General features: G+C 39.8%; 1 protein-coding gene across 4 annotated transcripts in view; it reads right to left on the bottom strand.

The window, feature by feature from the left end:
* The window catches only part of gramd4a (GRAM domain containing 4a), a 145,205-nt gene that overhangs the window by 58,363 nt on the left and 66,011 nt on the right, over positions 1 to 20,831 (bottom strand). The window lies entirely within an intron of this gene.

Below are 20,831 nucleotides of genomic sequence, written 5' to 3'. Positions count from 1 at the left end.
AATCTGGTTGCCAGAGAATCACACAGAGGCTGTGGCGCCCACTGGAGGGCCCATGAGATATAGTCTCTGCTCAAGTCTCCCAGACCACTGTGCTGGATGGGACAATTGCCCATTAAATCCAGAATTGCACCCCCTCTTGTTGGGCTTATTATGCGAAGGTTAAAAACGTTCAAAAATTTTGCATCCTCTGTGCCCTTCACATTGTTCGCGTCCCAACTGATATTAAGGAAGTTGAAGTCCCTAATAATTACTGCTCTCTTGTTTTTGCTCTCAGAAATCTGTCTATGTATTTGCTCTTCTAAATCCCTTCCACTATTTGGGGGTTATTACATGTGTAAAGAGGCTTGCAAAAAGCTAAGCTTATGGGGGTTGGAAAATTTAAGCTTAGATCCTTTAAAAGGTGCTGCAGAGTTAACTGCAATTTATAATGTATACAGCAATGCTTGGATGAACAAAGTAATTTTTCAGGAATGGTTTTGCCATGTTTTTGCGCCTGCTGTGAAAGAACATTTTAGCAAAATAGGGAAGTTTGAAGATGGCCAAGCTATTGTATTGCCAGACAATTGCCAAGTTCATCCTAACGAATCTAAGTTAGTGAACAGTGGCATTTTTACCAATTTCCTGCCATAGTTTAAAGTTCAAAAAGAGTCCCATCGTATCTGTGCCAGCCATCAAGCACCTGTTATTCTAATCAAAATTTCTAGCACTTGGTCCATAGCCCTGTATGCTATGATATTTCAACTACTCATCTAAATGCATAAATGTTGCAAGGGTTCCTGCCTCTACCACGCTTTCAGGCAGAGAATTCCAGGTTCCCATCACCCAATGGGTGAAAACATTTTTCTCAGATCCCCTCTAAATCCCCTGCCGCTTACCTTAAATCTATGCCCACTGCTTACTGACACCCACTATGAAGGAGAAAAGTTCCTTTCTATCTATTCTACATCCCTCATAATTTTGTACACCTCCATCATGTCAGTCCTCAGTCTTCCCTGCTCTAAGGAAAACAACCCCAGCCTAACCAGCCTCTCATCATAGCTGAAACCTTCCAGCTCAGGCAACATCTTGGTGAATCTCCTTTGCACCCTCTTGAGCACAATCACAACTTTCCTATAGTGTGGCAACCAGAAATTCACACAGTACCCCTAAAAAGCATTTTATACAGCTCCATCATAACCTCCCTGCTCTGATATTCTATGCCTTGATAAACAAAGCAAGTATCTCAATTATCCAACATAACGTGATTAAATCAACAAAGGACTAAGGTGCCATCTAGAATATGAAAAGTTATTACAGAACAGATTTCAATCTCAAAAGTACTATACAGAATTTAATCTGCTTGTAGCATAAAAAATGCCATGTTTAATGTGACCTGTGCCTGGAAGTCATTCAAAAGTGCAACACTGGGGAGGACTGGGAGGAAATTATGTTTGCAGATGACTCATCCGATGAAAAAGATTTTTAAGGGTTTAACACAAGTCCAAGAACAAATATATTATCCAAAATTATGGAAATGTTGAATGAAATTACATTTACACATCCAATCAACAAACTTAATGAAGGTGAAATAGAAAAGTGGGTTGAAGCTGACAAGGAGATTGAAGTGACAACGTTACTGATGTACAACTTCTGGAGAGTGTTTTGAATTCTCTAAAGTCAAAGGAGACTGAACATGACTGAAGATTATTTCAGTGAAGAGGAGAAAATAACTTGAGCTAAAGCTGTTTCAGCTTTTGATACATTGATAAAATTTGTTGAAAGGTGGATTTTTTGCTCTGCACAAGATGATATGCATTTGCACATTCCGCACTCTATTTTCATACAAAAGGCAGAAGGCAAACAAGCAAGCCAAAATCAGGTTTGTTTAATAACGCATCCAGAATTTGTATTTGGGCCCAATCTCTTCGGCCTTCTACATCTGTGGGGCAGTTACAAGAGATGCTGAGGAGTAGTTATTGAGTACCAATAAACTATCTAGTACTTTAATTTATGTTTTAACGTACATTTGAAGATTGGAATTGTGATAATACTGTGCCTTTAAGAAATGTATTTATATCATGTTCCTTGTAAGAGGTATGTTTAAAACGCAACTCTGTTTTACATGATGTTGATTTGTCTGGGCACTAGGCAGTTCAGATGCTGAAATCCAGTAGCTGGGATATGTTTGCTTTAAGCTGAGTTAATGCATTTTTGTTTATTTGGTTTTTCCTTGGGGTTTCAGAGTAGGGCTTTGATTTGGTTGATTGACAAGAGACAGAATCATACACTAATGGAAAGAGCTAAGCTTACAGAGAAAAGTAAGCAATTTTCTACCTGATTCTGAAAGAACAATAGGTGTCTTTCTGTCTCTCTCTCTCTCTCTCACTGGAGGTTGCTGTTTTGGGGATGTCAGAAGACAGGTGTCTCTCTCTCTCTCTCCAGAAGTTCAAAAAGCTCCAGGACTGTTAACAAGTACAAGCACTTGTGCTGCTGATTTTGAAGAAGGGTTTTAATCTGTAAGAGGAATATTGCTTGAATTGGAACGAGAGATAGGTTAACAGTTAAGAATTTTATCTTGTCATGTTCAAGTATTGTTCAAATGTCAAATGTTAAGATAATTCACTTGTTATAGTGAAACTATGTTGTTAAATAAAGTTTGTTTTGATAAAAGCTTCCTAATGTATCAAGAGAATCATACCTGGAGTGAAACACCTTATCCTCACAATAATTGGAGTCTAGTCAAACTTCATAACATACATTGAGGTTTCTAATCTTGCGTCCTAACAAAAATAAGTACTCACTTTGAGTACTTACTTATTATTTTACACTTTGATCTCTGGAGGTTTATGTATTGCAAAGTATTTCATCATTAAACATCACCACATATTCCACGCACACATGCTGAATAATAGAGATTTCACTGTAATGTCAACCCAATCTTTGTCTAAAAGGTGTAGGTCACTGTTTAATGCTTGGGAACCCAGCTTCATTTTTCCCTCTGTGAAATTCAGAATGCCAAGAACCAAACTAATAAACCCACAATTATCGCAGTTCAATACAGAACAGGAATTAAAGCTAGGGCTTATGAATTATCTGGTTTAGTGCCACGTTACATGAAGAATTTACCTGCTGAGTCATAAAACAGGAAGGACATAAAACAAACAAAACATTATTGTGTTTATCTTTCCTGCAGTTTGTTATTTGGCAATAGAATTTGCAGGTCATGTCACTGTAAACAAATGCTGTTGTGGATGTGATGCATATTCATACAATTCTGACTCATTTTGATGCTTGCAACCTGCCAAGTAAGCAAACAGAAATTTGAGCAATGTATAAGAATTGTTAATCAAAAATATTTTGCAATACTGTATCGCTGGGGCTATGTATCAGAGGAATTAAAGTCAAAATGGAGCCATACTCCCACAAAATTTTAGAAATTTTGTAGTAGATGTAAAAATGTTTATCCGCGGACATCCAAAATCAAAGGAAATAAACCAGCAACACAATATTCAATTAAAGCATAGAGTAGGTGTTAGGATCATGTGAGCAATGAGTCACAATTGGCAACGTGTGCGCGCGCATGCTTGTGTGTGTGCTAGAACACATGGAGATTCAACGTGTAGCTGTTAATCCCTGCCTACTTAAAGAAATACCATTCAATTAGTAGGTTGGTTTTAAAATTCACATGCACAAAGGGGTGAATCTTCCAATCCAGAACTGTTGCAGGCTGGTTGGAAAATTTGAACAGACCCTGACCTCAGATGACAGCTTCAGTCTCAGGGAGAGTGGGACCGGAAAGGCCTGCCCAAAACTACAATTTTATTTTGTTTATGGGGGATTTCCTCAAGGTTACTTTTAAAAGTAAAACGTAGCTGACTGTTCAAGTTGGATCGTTGTCACTTTAGCTTTTCTGCACGTTTGTGGATGACACGGTGGCATAGTGATTAGCACTGCTGCGTCACAGCGCCAACGACCCAGCTTCAATTCACTGCCTATGTGGAATCTGCACGTTCTTCTTGTGTCTGCGTGTGTTTCCTCTAAGTGCTCTAGTTTCCTCACAGTCTGAAAGACGTGCTGGTTAGGTGCATTGGCCATGCTAAAATTCTTTCTGTATACATGAACAGGCGCTGGACTGTGGCAACTAGGGAATTTTCACAGTGACTTAATTGCAGTGTTAATGTAAACCTACTTGTGACACTAATAATTAAACTTAAACTTGTGCTTGAGAAGTTATATTGGCCAGTTACTCTTCAATGAAGTTTCATCAATGAAATGTGCTGTTCTGCACACACTTTGTAGCAATCCCTAGCATTGTTTGTCTCCAGGGAATTGAGGCAAGCACACATATTGCCACTAGAAGTGGCACTAAGCAAATGAAATTCTCCTCCCACTTAGTTGTCTTCAACCTCTTTGTATGGGAAATTACCATGCAAGTATTTCTTAATGGGAATTCCCTCTGCTCCCTTGACCACCTATTCTGAACTCCCAGTTGCCAAACTTTTCTAGTACCAACTTTGCATCACTCCACGTTATTTCCCTCTTAGATATCATGAGATTTATCCCAACATGAGGCTCAGCATTTGATTTATGAATTCTATGGGTCAGCTTCTGACCATTAAACTCTCATTCCTAGGTCCGATACATGGTGACATGCAAACAACACACTCTCCTCAAAACACTACTATCACTTCTAAAAAAACTATATTTATTAATTCCTCTGTATGGTGTCCATCCCCCAGATTATACAGTCAGTTTCTATTGCCATGCCAACTCCAATTTCCTCTCCTCCTTTGAAGTACTCAAATGCATTGTTCATATCCATCTCCATGCCAACTACCTGTATTTTCACCATTACTTCATCAAAAACTTTATTCTTCAGTCTACTTCTCTTATTCTTCTACTACTACATGGCTCCTATTTTTACACCATGACACATCTTAGGCTGTCTTCTATAAAAATGGAAACAGTCACTGCTGACTAGAACTTAACTAGTAATTCAGTCGGCCAGGTGACATGGTTACAAATGCCACCATGGCACTGGTGGAATTTCAAATCAATCAACAAATCTGAAAGATAAAGCTAGTCTCAGTCAAGATGACCATGACAATTATTATTGATTTTTGTCAAAACCCATCTGATTCATTAATGTCCTTTAACAAGGAAAATTTGCCATCCTTACCTGGTCTGGCCTACATGTGACTTCAGATCCACAGCAATGTGGTTTACACTTAACTGCGTTCTAAAGTCGCCCAGAAAGCCACTCAGTTCAATGGCAATTAGGGATGGCAACAAATGCAACTCTTGGCAGCAAAGCCCACATCCCATCAAAGGATAAAATAAATCAAAAGTACAACAAAAATGCAAACCTGGTATGTTATTTATCGATAAGGATGTTAAATCAGATGACTGTGATGCTGTATCAATTGTGTATTAAAATCAATGAATGGGTTAAAGCATTAGAATTGTGAATACACTGAATAAACCCAAGAATCAGTCTCTGTCCATTATCAAAATGTTTTACTCACGCTCAGCACTAGCAGTCTTGCCTCTGAGTCAAGCCACTCAAGGTATAAACATGTAATTCAGGCTGACAGCACATTGCAGTAGTGAGTAAACCCTATACTTTTTTAAAAATTCATTCATAGAAAATGGACATTGCTGGATGGCCAGCATTTATTGCCCATCCCTAGATGCCTTTGAACTTAGTGGCTTGCTAGGCCATTTCAGAGGGCAGCTGAGAGCTATGGCTCTGAAGTCACATGTAAGCCAGATCAGGTAAAGATGGCAGATTTCCTTTCCTAAAGGACATTAGTTGGTAGTGCTATGTGTTGAATGTGCCATTTAACAAACCCCTGATTGCCCCCTTGGGTGAACATAAAAGATCTCATACAGCTCTTCAGTGTCAGCTCTGGATCAGTTTGGAGCACTCTTGTTTCTGAGTCCCTCCAGGGCTTTGGACAAAACTCAAGGTTGAGAGTCTACTGCAGTGCTGAGGGAATGCTGCACTATCAGAGACGTCATTTAATGAGAAAAGTTAAAACACAACTCCTTATGCCAGTTTGATCCTTTGATCTCAAGGAGAACAGGGGTGTTATCTTCAGTCTCCTGGCCAATGTTTATCCCTCAATCAACATTACAAAAACAGATTATCTGGTCATCACCTTGTTGCTTACAGAAGTTTGATGTGTGCAAATTGACAGCAGGTTTCCTACATTAGACCAGTAACTACCAGGGGAGGATTTCCAATGAAACACACCATACCTCAGCATAGAACCCCAAAAACAGGGCAGTCCCAGCCCTGATCCCAGTGACGCTCCACCCTGAAAATGCCGCTCTTATCCTCACTCTGTCTTCTATTAGTTAGCTAATCCTCTATCCATACAAATATACTACCCCCAACACCATGAGATCTTATTCTTATTTAGTAGCCTTTTGTGTAGTACTTTATCAAATGCTTTTTGGAAATCTAAGTATATTATATCTACTTGTTCTCCTTTATCTAAACTGCTTGTTGCACCTCAAGGAATTGCAATAAATTTGTCAAACATGATTTCCCCTTCATGGACCTATGTTGACTCTGCTTGGTTATATTACATATCTTCTGCTATTACATCCTTTATAATGGACTCTAACATTTGAAAATGACAGATATTAAGCCAACTGGCCTAGTTACCTGTTTTTTGTCTACTTTTTGAATGAAGGTGTTATATTGACAGTTTTCCAGTCCTCTCCTCTCTTGTCATTTCTACGTTTCCCAGTATTACTTACCCAATCTCATTCTAAAAGGAGTCTAAGTTCACTTAGTTAATCTTCTCCCTCTATTATCTTTTGGTCACCTTTCATTGGTTTCCAAAATTTTCCCAGTCATCTGGCTTACCATTAGCCTTTGCCACACTATCTTTTTTCTTTCAGTTCAATGTGGGTGAGGCAGAGGACCCCAGCCGTCAGCAGAGGTGGAGTGCAGAGTGGATGGAGGACCCCAAGACAAGGGAGCAGATAGACAGCCCAAAGACAATTGAGGTGAGAGCACGTGAGGAGGTCAGGGGAGGGAATCTGCAAGGGGGGATTGGGCCAGGACGAGAACGATTGTTGTTGGAAATTTATGACCAGAATTACAGCTTCATGTAAGAGGTAAGCTTGGATTTCAGCAAAGCACATACAGGCACGTTTTAAGAAGAAGCAGCAATGATCAACTGATGGATTTTCATAGCTTCAGTCTTTGTGTTTGGAGCGTGTGGGGGAGCAATGGCAGGTAGGGTGGGGTATACAGCAGAGAGCCCTAGAAATTGAGGTGAACACAGAGCCCCATGAATTGTAAATCCGCCTTTGGTAAGCACACTTCAAAAAGTACTTCATTGTTTGTTCTCAATTAAAATGGTACATTTAAGCCTTGTGGAACCTTTTAATAATATTGATGTGTTACAGATATTTTTAGTTCTCAAATTTGCAGAGGCTTTGCAAATCGCCATAGCCACCTCTCCCCTCATCTCAGGGCTTCACTCTAGCAGAAAAGGCAGTTGATCATCCGATGGCAAACGTTTATGACAATAGTTCATGGTTACAACAAAGATATATCCCTGTGAGGAAAGGGGATTCTAGGATGGGGTTAAAATCAACCATGGTTAACCAGAGAAGTCAAAGTTAGTACTGAATTGAAAGGAAAAAAAAACAATGTGGTAAAGATTAGTGGTAAACCAGACAATTAGGAAAGTTTTCACAACATTTTGAGATATCTGATGGTTGCCAAAGGTGCTATTTTAGGCAAGCTTTTGGTTTTCTTTTAAATAAAGAGGGCAAGTGAGTTCTGTCAATGTCCTAGCCAACCTTTTATAGTGCAACCAACATCTAAACAGATGATCCGGTCACTGTGGGATTGGCAGATTATAACAATGAATACAAATCAAAAGTACTTAATTGGTTGTAAAGTGCTTAAGGATTTCCTGTGATTATGAAAAACATTACATAAATGCTAGGCTTTATTTTCCTTTATCCAGAGGAAAAGCATAATTTGGGTGTTGTACTCGTACGTGGGACCATTATATGGATTTGCAATGATAAGGGGGCTATGAGATATAGAATCCATATTATGGGCTGCAAAGCAACTGAGTTGTTGCACAGCAATGGTAAACCTGCACAAAATTCCTAATTTGTCATATTTAATTAGTTAATTGATTGCTCAAAATGATTCCATTGCAAATCAGCAAAAGTAAACATAAACATCAGAAGCAAAACCATGGCAGCTTTATTCAAAAATCTATGAAACTTCAGTGCCTATAAATAAAGTTGGATCAACGTTCAATCGATTCTCTCCTTCTGGAATGCATTTAATAAAGTCCATCAAATCCCTATAGTGCAGGGATTTGACCCATCTGGTTTGCACCAACTCTCCAACAGAACACTTTTTCCATGTCTACCCCCATCCCTCTAACCCCTCACGTTTACCCTGCTAATCGCCCTAACCTACACATCTTGTCACACAAATGAGCAAATACCGCATGGCCAATTCATCTAACCTGCACATAAAAGAACAAAGAAAATTACAGCACAGGAACAGGCCCTTTGGCCCTCCAACCCTGCACCAACCATGCTGTCTGACTTAACTAAAACCCCCTACGCATCCAGGGACCATATCTCTGTTCCCATCTCATTGATGTACTTGTCAAAGCGCCCCTTAAAAGTAACTACTGTATCCGCTTCCACTACCTCCCCCAGCAACGAGTTCCAGGCATCCACCACTGTGTAAAAAATCTGCCTCATACATCACTTTTAAAACTTGCCCCTCGCACCTTAAAACCTATGCCCCCTAGTAATTGACTCTTCCATCCTGGGAAAAAGCTTCTGACTATCCATTCTATCCATGCCTCTAATAATCTGTAGACTTCTATCAGGCCTCCCCTCAACCTCCGTGAGAATAAACCAAGTTTCTCCAACCTCTCCTCATAGCTAATGCCCTCGGTACCAGGCAACATCCTCTCCAAAGCCTCCATGTCCTTCTGGTAGTGTGGCGACCAGAATTGAACACTATATTCCAAGTGCGGTCTCATTAAGGTTCTATAAAGCGTCAACATGACTTGCCAATTTTTAAACTAAATACCCCAGCCAATGAAGGCAAGCATGCCATATGCCTTCTTGCCTATCTTCTCCACCTGCATTGCCACTTTCAGTGACCTTTGTACTTGTACACCCAGATCCCTCTGCTTATCAATACTCTTAAGGGTTCTGCCATTTACTGTATATTTCCTATCTGTATTAGGCCTTCTAAAATGCATTACCTCACATTTGTTCAGATTAAACTCTATCTGCCATCTCTCCGCCCAAGCCTTCAACTGATCTATATCCCGCTGGATCCTCGGATGGTCCTACTCGCTATCTGCAAATTCACCAACCTTTCTAATCAATCCAGTTACATTTTCCTCCAAATCATTTATATATAATACAAACAGCAGAAGTCCCAGCACTGATCCGATAAACACCACTTGTCACAGCCCTCCATACAGAAATGTACCCTTCCACTGATAATCTCTGTCTTCTTTGACCGAGTAAGAAGTCTCACAACACCTGGTTAAAGTCGAACAGGTTTATTTGTAGCAAAAGCCACTAGCTTTCGGAGTGCTACCCCTTCGCCAGGTGAGTGGGAGTTCTATTCACAAACAGGGTATATAAAGACACAAACTCAATTTACAAAATAATGATTGGAATGGGAGTCTTTACAGATAATCAAGCTTGAAAGGTACAGACAATGTGAGTGGAGGTTAAAGAGATGTGTTTTGTCTTCAAACAGCACAGTTAGTGGGATTTTGCAAGCCCAGGCAAATTGCGGGGACTACAGATAGTGTGACATGAGCCCAAGATCCCAGTTGAGGCCGTCCTCACGTGTGCGGAACTTGGCTATCAGTCTCTGCTCAGCGACTCTGCATTGTCGTGTGTCGTGAATGTCTCCTTGGAGAACACTTACCCGAAGACTTCTTTGTCTGAGCCAATTTTGTAAGCACCTTGCCAGCTCACCTGATCCCATGTGACTTCACCTTCTGCACCAGTCTGCCATGACCTTGTCAAAGGCCTTACTGAAGTCCATGTCGACAACATCCACTGCCCTACCCTCAATCATCTTCATCACTTCCTTGAAAAACTCAAATTCGTGAGACACGACCTCCCCTTCACAAAACCATGTTGCCTCTCACTAAGTTTTAGTCCAACCGATTTATTTGATAATAGACTCACAAGCTTTCGGGGTTAGTCCCTTCGTCAGGTGAATGGAGAGTTCTGGCCTCAGACGGAGCATATAAAGCACAGACAGTTTAATCTCTAAACTGTCTGTGCTTTATATGCTCTGTCTGAGGCCAGAACTCTCCATTCACCTGACGAAGGGACTAACCCCAAAAGCTTGTGAGTCTATTACCAAATAAATCGGTTGGACTAAAACCTGGTGTTGTCAGACTTTTTACTGTGTTTACACCAGTCCAACGCCGGCATACCCACATCATGCCTCTCAATAATACATCCACTTATTTCCAAGTGGGAATAAATCCTATCTTGAAAATCCTCTCCAATAATGTCCCTACCACTGAAGTAAGGCTCACCAGCCTGTAATTACCTGGATTATTCTTGCTACCCTTCTTAAACAAAAGAACAACATTGGCTATTCTCCAATCCTCTGAAGTCATGAGGTGGAGATGCTGGCATAAACACACAAGGAGTCTCACAACACCAGATTAAAGTCCAATAGGTTTATTTGTAGCAAACGCCACTAGCTTTTGGAACTGGCTGTTCCTTCGTCAGGTGGGTGGGAGTTCTGATCACAATCACAGTGTAAAGACACAATCTTGTGTAAAGGCACAAACTCAATTTACATGAATGAGAGTCTTTACAGCTAATCTAAGTCTTAAAAGGTACAGACATGAGTGGAGAGAGTATTAAGCACAGGTTAAAAAGATGTGTACTGTTTCCAGACAGGAAAGTTAGTGAGATTTTGCAAGTCAAGGCAAGTTGTAAGGGTTAGTGTGACATGAAGCCAAGATCCCAGTTCAGGCCATTCTCGTGTGTGGAACTTGGCTATCAGTCTCTGCTCAGCGACTCTGCAGTGTCATGTGTCGTGAAGGCTGCCTTGGAGAACGCTTACCTGAAGATCAGAGGCCGAGTGCCCATGACCGCTGAAGTGTTTCCAACAGGGAGAGAACAGTCTTGCCTTCAGGAGAACAGTGACCACGGCACCACACAACCTGCCACAGCAATCTCTGCAAGATGTGCCGGATCATCAACACAGATGCCATCATCTCATGTAAGAACACCATCCAACAGGTACATGGTACATACTCTTGCAAGTCGGCCAACGTTATCTACCTGATATGCATCAGAAAATAATGTCCCAAGGCGTGGTACATTGGGGAGACAATGCAGACGCTATGACAACGGATGAATGAACTTGACAATCATGAGGCAAGACTGTTGTCTTCCTGTTGGGGAACACTTCAGCAGTCACAGGCATTTGGCCTCTGATCTTCGGGTAAGCGTTCTCCAAGGCAGCCTTCACGACACACGACAGCGCAGAGTCACTGAGCAGAGACTGATAGCCAAGTTCCACACACGAGGAAGGCCTCAACTGGGATCTTGGGTTCATGTCACACTATCTGTAACCCCCACAACTTGCCTGGACTCGCAAAATCTTGCTAACTTTCCTGTCTGGAAACAATACACATCTTTTTAACCTGTGCTTAATCCTCTCTCCACTCACACTGTCTGTACCTTTAAGACTTGATTACCTGTAAAGACTCACATTCCAATCATTATTCATGTAAATTGCTGTGTCTTTATATGCCCTGTTTGTGATCAGAACTCCCACCCACCTGACAAAGGAACAGCCAGTTCCGAAAGCTAGTGGTGTTTATTACAAATAAACCTGTTGGACTTTAACCTGATGTTGTGAGACTTCTTAATGCGAGTACCTCCCCTGTAGCCAGTGAGGATACAAAGATTTCTCTCAAGGCCCCGGCAATTTCCTCTCTTGGTATTTTTTACATCTTTATGAATGTAGGAGGAAACCTATGCAGACACAAGGAGAATGTGCAAACTCCAAACAGACTGTCACCCAAGACTGGAACTGAACCCAGGTCCTTGGCATTGTGGGCAGCAGTACTAACTGCTGTGCAACATAAAATCATGAGAAATAGAACACAGACTCAGCCATTCAAGTTTGCTGCACTATTCAATAAGGCCTTGATTGATTTGATTGTCCTCTGTAACCCTTAACTCCTTTGTTGGTCAAAAATCTATCTAACTCAGTATTGAATATACATATATCTCACACACACACACACAATGACCCAGCCTCCACTGCTCTCTGTGAAAGAGAGAATATTGACCCTCTGGGAGAAGAAATTCCTCCTTACCTCTGTCTTAAATGGGAGACTTTATTTTTAAACTCCATCCTCTTCTTTTGGATTTCCCAGAAAAGGAAACATCCGCCTAACATCTACCTTGTTAAACTCCTTCACAATCTTGTACCTTTTAATAATATCACCATAACATCATTCTTCTAAACTCCAATGAATAAAAGACCAACTTACTCAGCCTTCCTCCGAGATAACCCTTTATCCAGGGATCAGCCTATGAACTTCCCCTGAAACTGCTTCAAATGCAAGTATATCCCTCCTTAAGAAAGGAGACCAAAACTATACACAGTACTGTAGGTCAGGCCAATGCCCTATGCAGCTGCAGCAAGACTTCCCTGCTTTTATACACCATTCCCATTGCAATAAACAGCCAAAATTCAATTTGCCTTTCTAATTACTTGCTTTATCTGTGTGTCAATTTTTTGTGATTCATGATCAAAACAACCCAGATTCCCCTGCCGCAGTATTCTGCAGTCTCTCTCCACTTCAATAACATTCTGCTTTATTATTCTGTCCAAGTAGACAACCTGATATTTTCCACATAATACTCCATCTGACAAATTTTTGCCCACTGACTTTATCTAGCTACATCCCTTTCCAGACTTTGTATTCTCCTCAGAACTTGTCTTTCCTATGCATTTTTGTATCATAAGCAAATTTGGCTACAATACAGTTGGTTATTAATACACATAGTAAATAGCTGAGGTCAAGGCACTGATCTCCGCTGAACTCCATAAGTTATTGTTTGCCAATCAGAAAATGAGCTTCATTGTCCAACTGTTTCCTGTTAGTTAGCCAATCCTGTATTCACATTAATATAATTACCCCCAACACCACATGTTCTGATCTTGTGCAGCAATATTTTGTGGCACCTTATCAAATGAATTTTAGAAATGTATGACGTCTACTGGTTCCCCTTTATCCAGTCCACTTATTACATCCTCAAAGAACCATAATCAATTTGTCAAACATTTCCATTTCACAAAATCATGTTGACCCTGTCTAATATTATGATTTTCTAAAAGTCCTGCTACTACCTCCTTTATAATGGATTCTAGCATTTCCCCAATAATAGATGTTAGACTGACGAGGCAATCGCAACCTGCTTTTTAGATCCATTCTTTCTTGAATAATGGTGCTACATTTGTGGTTTGCCACTTCTTTGGCCCTTTTCAGAATCTAGGAATTTTTGAAATGCTACAACCAACGCATTCACTCTCTCTACAGCCACTCTTTTAAGACTCTATGATGCAGGCCATCAGGACCAACGGACCTTGTTAGCCTTTAGTCTTCTATGTATATTTTCTCTCGTCATCGAGGTCCTCCCTCCCTTTTTGCCTTTTGATTTTCCACTATTCTTGGGCTGCTTTTTGTGTCTTTTGCTGTGAAAACTGATACAAAAGACTTGATCAAAGTTTCTGCAATTTCCTTGTTTCCAATTATTATGTCACTAGTTTGCCCAAGAATCAGTTACTTCAATTAGTTTCTTCCTTCCTGTATACTGGTACAGTCTGTTTTGATATTTCTTGCTAGTTTCTTGTACTTTTGTAAACAGTCGAATTTCCAAACAGAATTTAGTCTAGGAACTTCAGACTTCTGACTGTAGCACAAATAGCATTCCATAAGTTCACAGACTGTGACCATGAAATTAAACATATCATAATAAATAGGAACAGGAATGGGTCATTCAGCTCCTTGATCATGACTGGTCTAATTGATGCCTTTCCTGCCAATTCCCAATAACCTTGGATTCCCTTATCAAAAATCTGTCTAACTCAGCCTCAAATATATTCAATGACTGAACATCCGATGCTTGCTAGGGAAGAGAATACTAATGAGCTAAGGGAGGCAATTCCTCCTCATCTACATGGGAGATCCCTTATTTTTCACCACAGAATTCATAGAATTATTAATATTTCACCAATCTCACAAATATCTCTTCCAAAACAAAAGTTGCCACAAAATTGAGAAACTCTTTGCAATCCTTCAAAGCTTGTTTGGAAAGGAAAATTCAAGGCCCCAGTGCCAAGTGAAAACATCATTCCTTAGCCATCTACAAATAAAGTAGAATTAATGTTCTGCCCTCTAATCATTTGGCACAATTCCTGTTGCAGAGGCTTTTCAATAATTATCATTAGTGTTTCCATTATATCTCTCCCAACTCCTTTTTGTACTTGAAGATGTAGACTGGTGGCTTCACTATTTTTAGTTTAGTTCCATTAAATTTAGTGTGTCTTTGAATATTTATCACCATTTCAAGTATTCATACAGCTCCACGCCCAACCTTGCCTGTAAAAACACATGCAAAATGCTTAAGAAGGACTTCTATCATTCCCACACTCTCAAATCTAACATCACTTCTTTCCCTTTAAAAAAAGGCTTGTTGCGACAGTCTATATGAGACCACAAATAATAAAACATTTTCCAATATCGCATTGATCAGAATAATTACCTTTCTCAATCATATCTAACTACATCCACATTTAATTCACTCCAGCCATTATACATCATTATACACACTACATGTGTTCTCATTAACAAGAGGTAGAATTTCCCTCAAACTTAATACAAATATTTAATTGTGAAACTATAGCCAGGAGGAACAACTTGATACTGAAAGTTTAATCCAAAAATGCAAAAGCACTTCAATTATTTTGGGGATGTACTCCATAGAGAAGGTTGAGAAGATTTGATGAGGTGTTCAAGATCATGAAGAGTCTGGACAGAGTATATGGAGAAAAACTGTCAGACGCATTGAAAACCAAGGCACAAATTTGAAGTGATTGGCAAAAGAACCTACAGCAACATTAGAGGTAGAGGTAGAGAGATTCTTCCCACTTAGAAAGGATAACAGAACTAGAGGGCACAGCCTCAAGATAAAGGGGGCGCAGTTTAGAACGGAGTTGAGGAGGAACTTCTTCACTCAAAGGGTGGTGAATCTCTGGAATTCTCTGCCCGTTGAAGTGGTGGAGGCTACCTCGCTAAATATATTTAAGTCACAGGTAGATAGGTTTTTGATAGACAAGGGAATTAAGGGTTTATGGGGAGAGAGCGTGAAAGTGGAACTGATCCACTTCAGATCAGCCATGGTCTTATTGAATGGCAGAGCAGGCTCGAGGGGCTAGACGGCCTACTCCTGCTCCTATTTCTTACATTCTTATGTTCTTATTAGGAAAAAACCTTTTTAGGCAATATGTGGTTTCAATCCAGAAGGCATTGCCTGAAAAGGTGATGAAGGCAAGATCTGTTGCAACTTTCAAGGAGGAACTGGATCAGCACCTGAAGAGGAAATAACTAACAGAGCTATGGAGGAGATGTGAAACTAGCCAAATTGTTGTTGCAGATGGATGGTACAGGCTCAATGAGCTTAATGACCATATTCTGTGCTATAATCATTCCATGATTCTATAAATATTTAAATTAAGCAGAATCAGATAGCACATGCTGTTTTTGACAGCTGCTAATCCAGGTAAGGTACTAGATGAAAGAACACTCAGGTTAGTTGACCTTTGTTTATGATATCATCTGAACTGCATATTCTAATCACATATAATGTAGCTTTTGCACAGAGTAAATAATCTTTTTTCTTACTTCTTTGCTTCAACAGGCTACAAATCTAACGGATTACTGCCCACTTTACACTTTAAACAACTTATATGAAAATAACAAGATAATTACAGTTTAACGTCAGAGTCAGACTAAGGAGGGAAACTGGAGAGGTGCTATCAAGGAATTAATTCTTAAAGAGACTTTGGAAGTGGAGGGGGGGGTGGTGCGGGAGAAAAAGAGGAAGAAAGAAACAGGCAGAGGGTGTTTGAGCAGAGAGGTCCAGGCTGTGGGGATAAAGCGTCTCAAGTCTCTGACACTGAGTTCAGAGAGTAGAGAACATTGTAGATTAGAGATGGAAGAGCAAAGGTTGAAGGCATTATGTAGGGCAAAATTTGTTTTCAGAAGTAGAGGGAAGTAAGGGATCAGTCTGGAATTGAGACTATAATAGTATGCTCTGTCTTAGACCGTAAGACATAGGAGCAAAATTAGGCCACTTGGCCCATTGAGTCTGCTCTGCCATTTAATCATGGTGATATTTTTCTCATCCCCATTCTCCTGCCTTTTCCCCATAAACCCTGATGCCCTTATTGATCAAGAACCTATCTATCTCAACATCCTGGCCTCCACAGCCATCTGTGGCACAGAGTTTCACAGATTCACCACTCTTTGGCTGAAGAAATTCCTCCTTATCTCTGTTTTAAAGGATTGTCCCCTTAGCCTGAGGTTGTGCCCTCTGGTTTCCCACTTGTGAAAATATCCTCTCCATGTCCTCTCTATCCAGGGCTCGCAATATACTGTAAGTTTCTTCTAAACTCCAACGCGTACAGATCCAGGGTCCCTCAACCATTCCTCAGATGACAACTCTTCGTTCCGGGGATCATTCTTGTGAACCTCCCCTGGGCCCGTTCCAAGGCCAGCACACCTTTCCTTAGAAATGGGGCCAAAACTGCTCTATCCTCCAAATGGGATCTGACCAGAGCCTTACACATCGTCAAAAGTACGTCCCTGCTCTTGTATTCTAACCCTCTCAACATGAATGCTAACATTGCATTTGCCTTCCCAACTGCTGACTGAACGTGCACGTTAATCTTGAGAATCTTGAATGATGATTCCCAAGTCCCTTTGTGTTTACAATTTCCTAAGCATTTTCCAATTTAGAAAATAGTCTATGCCTCCATTCCTCTTTCCCAAGTGCATAACCTCACACTTTTCCACATTGTATTCCATCTGCTAGTTCTTTGCCCACTTTCCTAACCTGTCCAAGTCTTGTACTCAACCTAACAATACATAATGTTCTATTAGTTTACAACATAAAACAACTAACCAAACACATTATATCAAGCTCATTTAAGTAAAATTTTCAATTTCAGTACTTGGATCCATACACAACTTCTACCAAATTACACACTGCGAAATGAAGATGCTTTGATTGTTTTCAATCATAAATTAAGTTAGGAGTAATATCTGACTGGAGCTCACCTTTGGAAATAATGACTAAAATCACGTCAAACCTGAAAAGTTGGTAAACGTTTCTGTGATAACTGGTCAGCAAAAAGTAACAAAATGCAAGCTCGGGGTAGAAAGACAAACACCTCAGGCCTAAAAGGACAAACTTTCAGTTTGAAATGAGATAATCACCAAGATGCAAGTGAGTACATTACAATAGAATATACTTCTTTGTACTGCTACAGCCCAAACAGATCAAAATTCTTGGAAATGAGGGATATTGAAAATATTGGTATAAATTTGAGAATTGTTACATTATGTAAGCGTGCATTCATCTCCCTACAAAAGCTGAAGCCACTGGAGAACAAATTCAATAAAGCTAAAATCTTAAAGCCATATCAAATTAATCCAATGGGGAAAACAGGCAAGAACTACACAGTGACGTGGTGCATACTTGTTATTCCGAGTATAATTTCTATAACTGAAATGCACTCTATGTACCACGTGCAATATCATAGGAATTAGCAAAAGTAGGCAAATTCAACCCTTCGAACCTGCTTCACCATTCAATCAGATCATGGCTGATCTCTTCCTGGTCTTAAATTCATCTCTCAACCTGGTCCCCATATCCTTCTTTTTATTAGAAATATATGTGTCTCATTCTTAAAACCATTCAACGATTCAGACTCCACTGCGCTATGGGGCAGTTCCTCCTTAGCTCAGTTTTAAATCTCTCAACCTATACCTGTGACCTCTTGTTCTAGGTTGCCCCATAAGAAGGGACATTTGGTCTACTTACTTTACCAATCCCTTTTAAAATTGTTTATTTCGATCAGATCCCCTCTTATCCTTCTAAACTCCAGTGATTTGAAGACCAAGCTGTTTAATCTCTCCTCATATGTCAAACCTTTCATCCCCGGCATCAATCTGGTGAATCTCCTCTGAACTGCCACCAAAGCCTCACATCCTTCCTCAATAAAGGAGGTCAAAATAGAACAATATTCCAGATGTGGTCTCACCAAGATGCTGTACAATATCACAAGTACTTGACTGTAAAGAAGGAAAATTAGTCTGCTTGAAATCAAGAGAATTGGAATTCAAAGCCAGTAAACACAAAAAAAACAAAAAAAAACAGGCTTTTTTCATTCATTCATGGGACATGGGCTCGCTGGCTGGCCAGCATTCATTGCCCTTGTTCAGAAGGCAGTTTGGAATCAACCACATTGCTCTGGCTCTGGAGTCACATGTAGGCCAGACCAGGTAAGGATGGCAGACTTCCTTCCCTAAAGGACATTAGTGAGCCAGATTCCAACAATTGACAATGGTTTCATGGTCATCAGTAGATTCTTAATTCCAAATTTATTTTAATCGAATTCAAATTCCACCATCTGCTGTGGTGGGATTTGAGCCCAGTCACCAGCTGAGTATCTGGATTGATATTCTAGGTGACAATACCACTACCATCACCTCCCCAATCTTAAATATAGTGATGCACATGAAGAGATAGGCTTCATCTGCACCATTTATTCTTCTGAATATCATGCATTTCTTTCCTCCCTACTTCAATCCAAAACACTGATGTATAAAAATAGCTAAAGTTGCCACAAATGCTTACAGCAAAGCATGATTCAAATATTCAATGTTGATGCTCAAAAAAAAAACCTCACTTGATCAGCCTACCCATTTCATGGGCAGAATGGCTTTTTTTTTAAATATAACATTCCACACATGCATGTTCTCCAGAGCTTGATCAAAATGTCATGGTCTGTCTCCTATCCGATGTGCACCAAATACATACAGTAACAACCAAAGAAAGTTTCACTGAAGTCACTCTATCCTAATTTTTGACAAATGAGATTAAGTGAACCACACTCCACAGCCTCTCTGTAGGTGAGTCATTTTTTTTCATTAATCTATTTTCTAGACAAACTTTGCCTGCCAAAACTGCTAGGGAATTTAGCTTCCAACCCTAGCGGAAGCACTGTCATAAAGATGCAGTTTGTTCAACGTCTGACTGGCCTCAAACATGGAATTTCTCCTACATTTCTAATCCTGATTCAAGGAGCAGGTACCTTTCCCATGCAGAGACTTGCTAGACAATCTATCACCAATTGACTACCCCCTTGTCCAGGAGTACTTTCTTAGCAAACATTAACACAGTAGTACTATGAATGGAACTGTTCTCACTACATTAGATGTAAAGGTTTGCCACTTGAAACGAGTAATAAAATGTTCAGTCACCATGCAGAAAGCTTTTGGGATTTTTTTTAATGTGCAAAACGGAAACCAAAGTCACTTCCAAATCCATTCTATGGCAACAAATATCCATAAGCATGATATAGGTTAATTTCAAAGCACGTACCATAATCCCAGCTACAAGTACTTGACTTATGCAAATATAAGCTTCCAAATTGTGCCTTTTTACTTTCCTTTTAACTACTTTATTTGTTTTCTCCAACAGCCACTGAGAAGTGCAAGATTGGTCTTAGGTGTTTCCAAGTAACTTGAGTACAAAGTTTTTGTTTCTTTTACTCCTGTCCTGGAGGTTTTCTGTGCTCGACAAACAGCATTATACCCAAGGCAAAGAACAGGAATAAGAAAGCTACCAAAAGTTGAAAATGTCAGATTATTAGAAAACTTTATACTTTTACTCTATGTCTGGTCTAAATAATTTTGCATGGCAGGTCCAGAATACTTCCTACCTCAAACATTTAAAAAGGCAAGAGGTCTAATCCAAAAGAAGAAAAAATTAATTGCATTATGCAAGCAGTAACAGGCAACATTCAACTCAAATAAGAGATCCACATGAGGTACAGCCTATTTGTAGTCATGATGGTTTTTCTGGCTGCTCAACATTTTGCCTGTTCAGAATCCATCAGGGTGATCTATAATGTTTAAAAGGAAGAATGAAGAAAATATTCTCATGAAAAGTGTATATAGAACAATCTTTTCCATGCAAAGAGACGTCTGCAAATATTAACATTCCTGTATTAAATGCAAATGTTGATACTATTCTGGGGCTCTCTGCAGTATTAACTTCACAAAGCCAGACACAGCTATAGAAAGAACAATGCTGCCATTGCAAAAAAAAACATACAATTCGATAACAGAAATTTTAGTCAAGCAAATACAGAACAGTAATAACAGACTGTGATGTAATTAAAGACTCAAAGGAGTGCCCTAAGAACAAGATGGCGTGTGAAATGCTAAAATGGCTGCAGTACATAGTTGATTTAGAGCTAGCAGTCACAACAAATAGAACCAATATCATACTATAACCATATGACTCTGCTTTACATCCTGGACTGACTAGTTTTCTAAACGTTCTTTTCCTCATTTTATAAACATGAAAATGAATATTCTTTATTAAGGTGAAGCAACTCGAAACAGAATCAGAACAGCATCAAATATTAGTGTAAAAATAATGGTGCAATGTAGCAACATAAAAGGCACTGATGTAAAACAGTC

The sequence above is a fragment of the Carcharhinus amblyrhynchos genome, chromosome 19, assembly GCF_965287045.1.
Source record: "Carcharhinus amblyrhynchos chromosome 19, sCarAmb.v2.hapA, whole genome shotgun sequence".
In the NCBI taxonomy this organism is placed as follows: Eukaryota; Metazoa; Chordata; class Chondrichthyes; order Carcharhiniformes; family Carcharhinidae; genus Carcharhinus; species Carcharhinus amblyrhynchos.
This window is presented reverse-complemented; position numbering and strand designations above follow the sequence as displayed.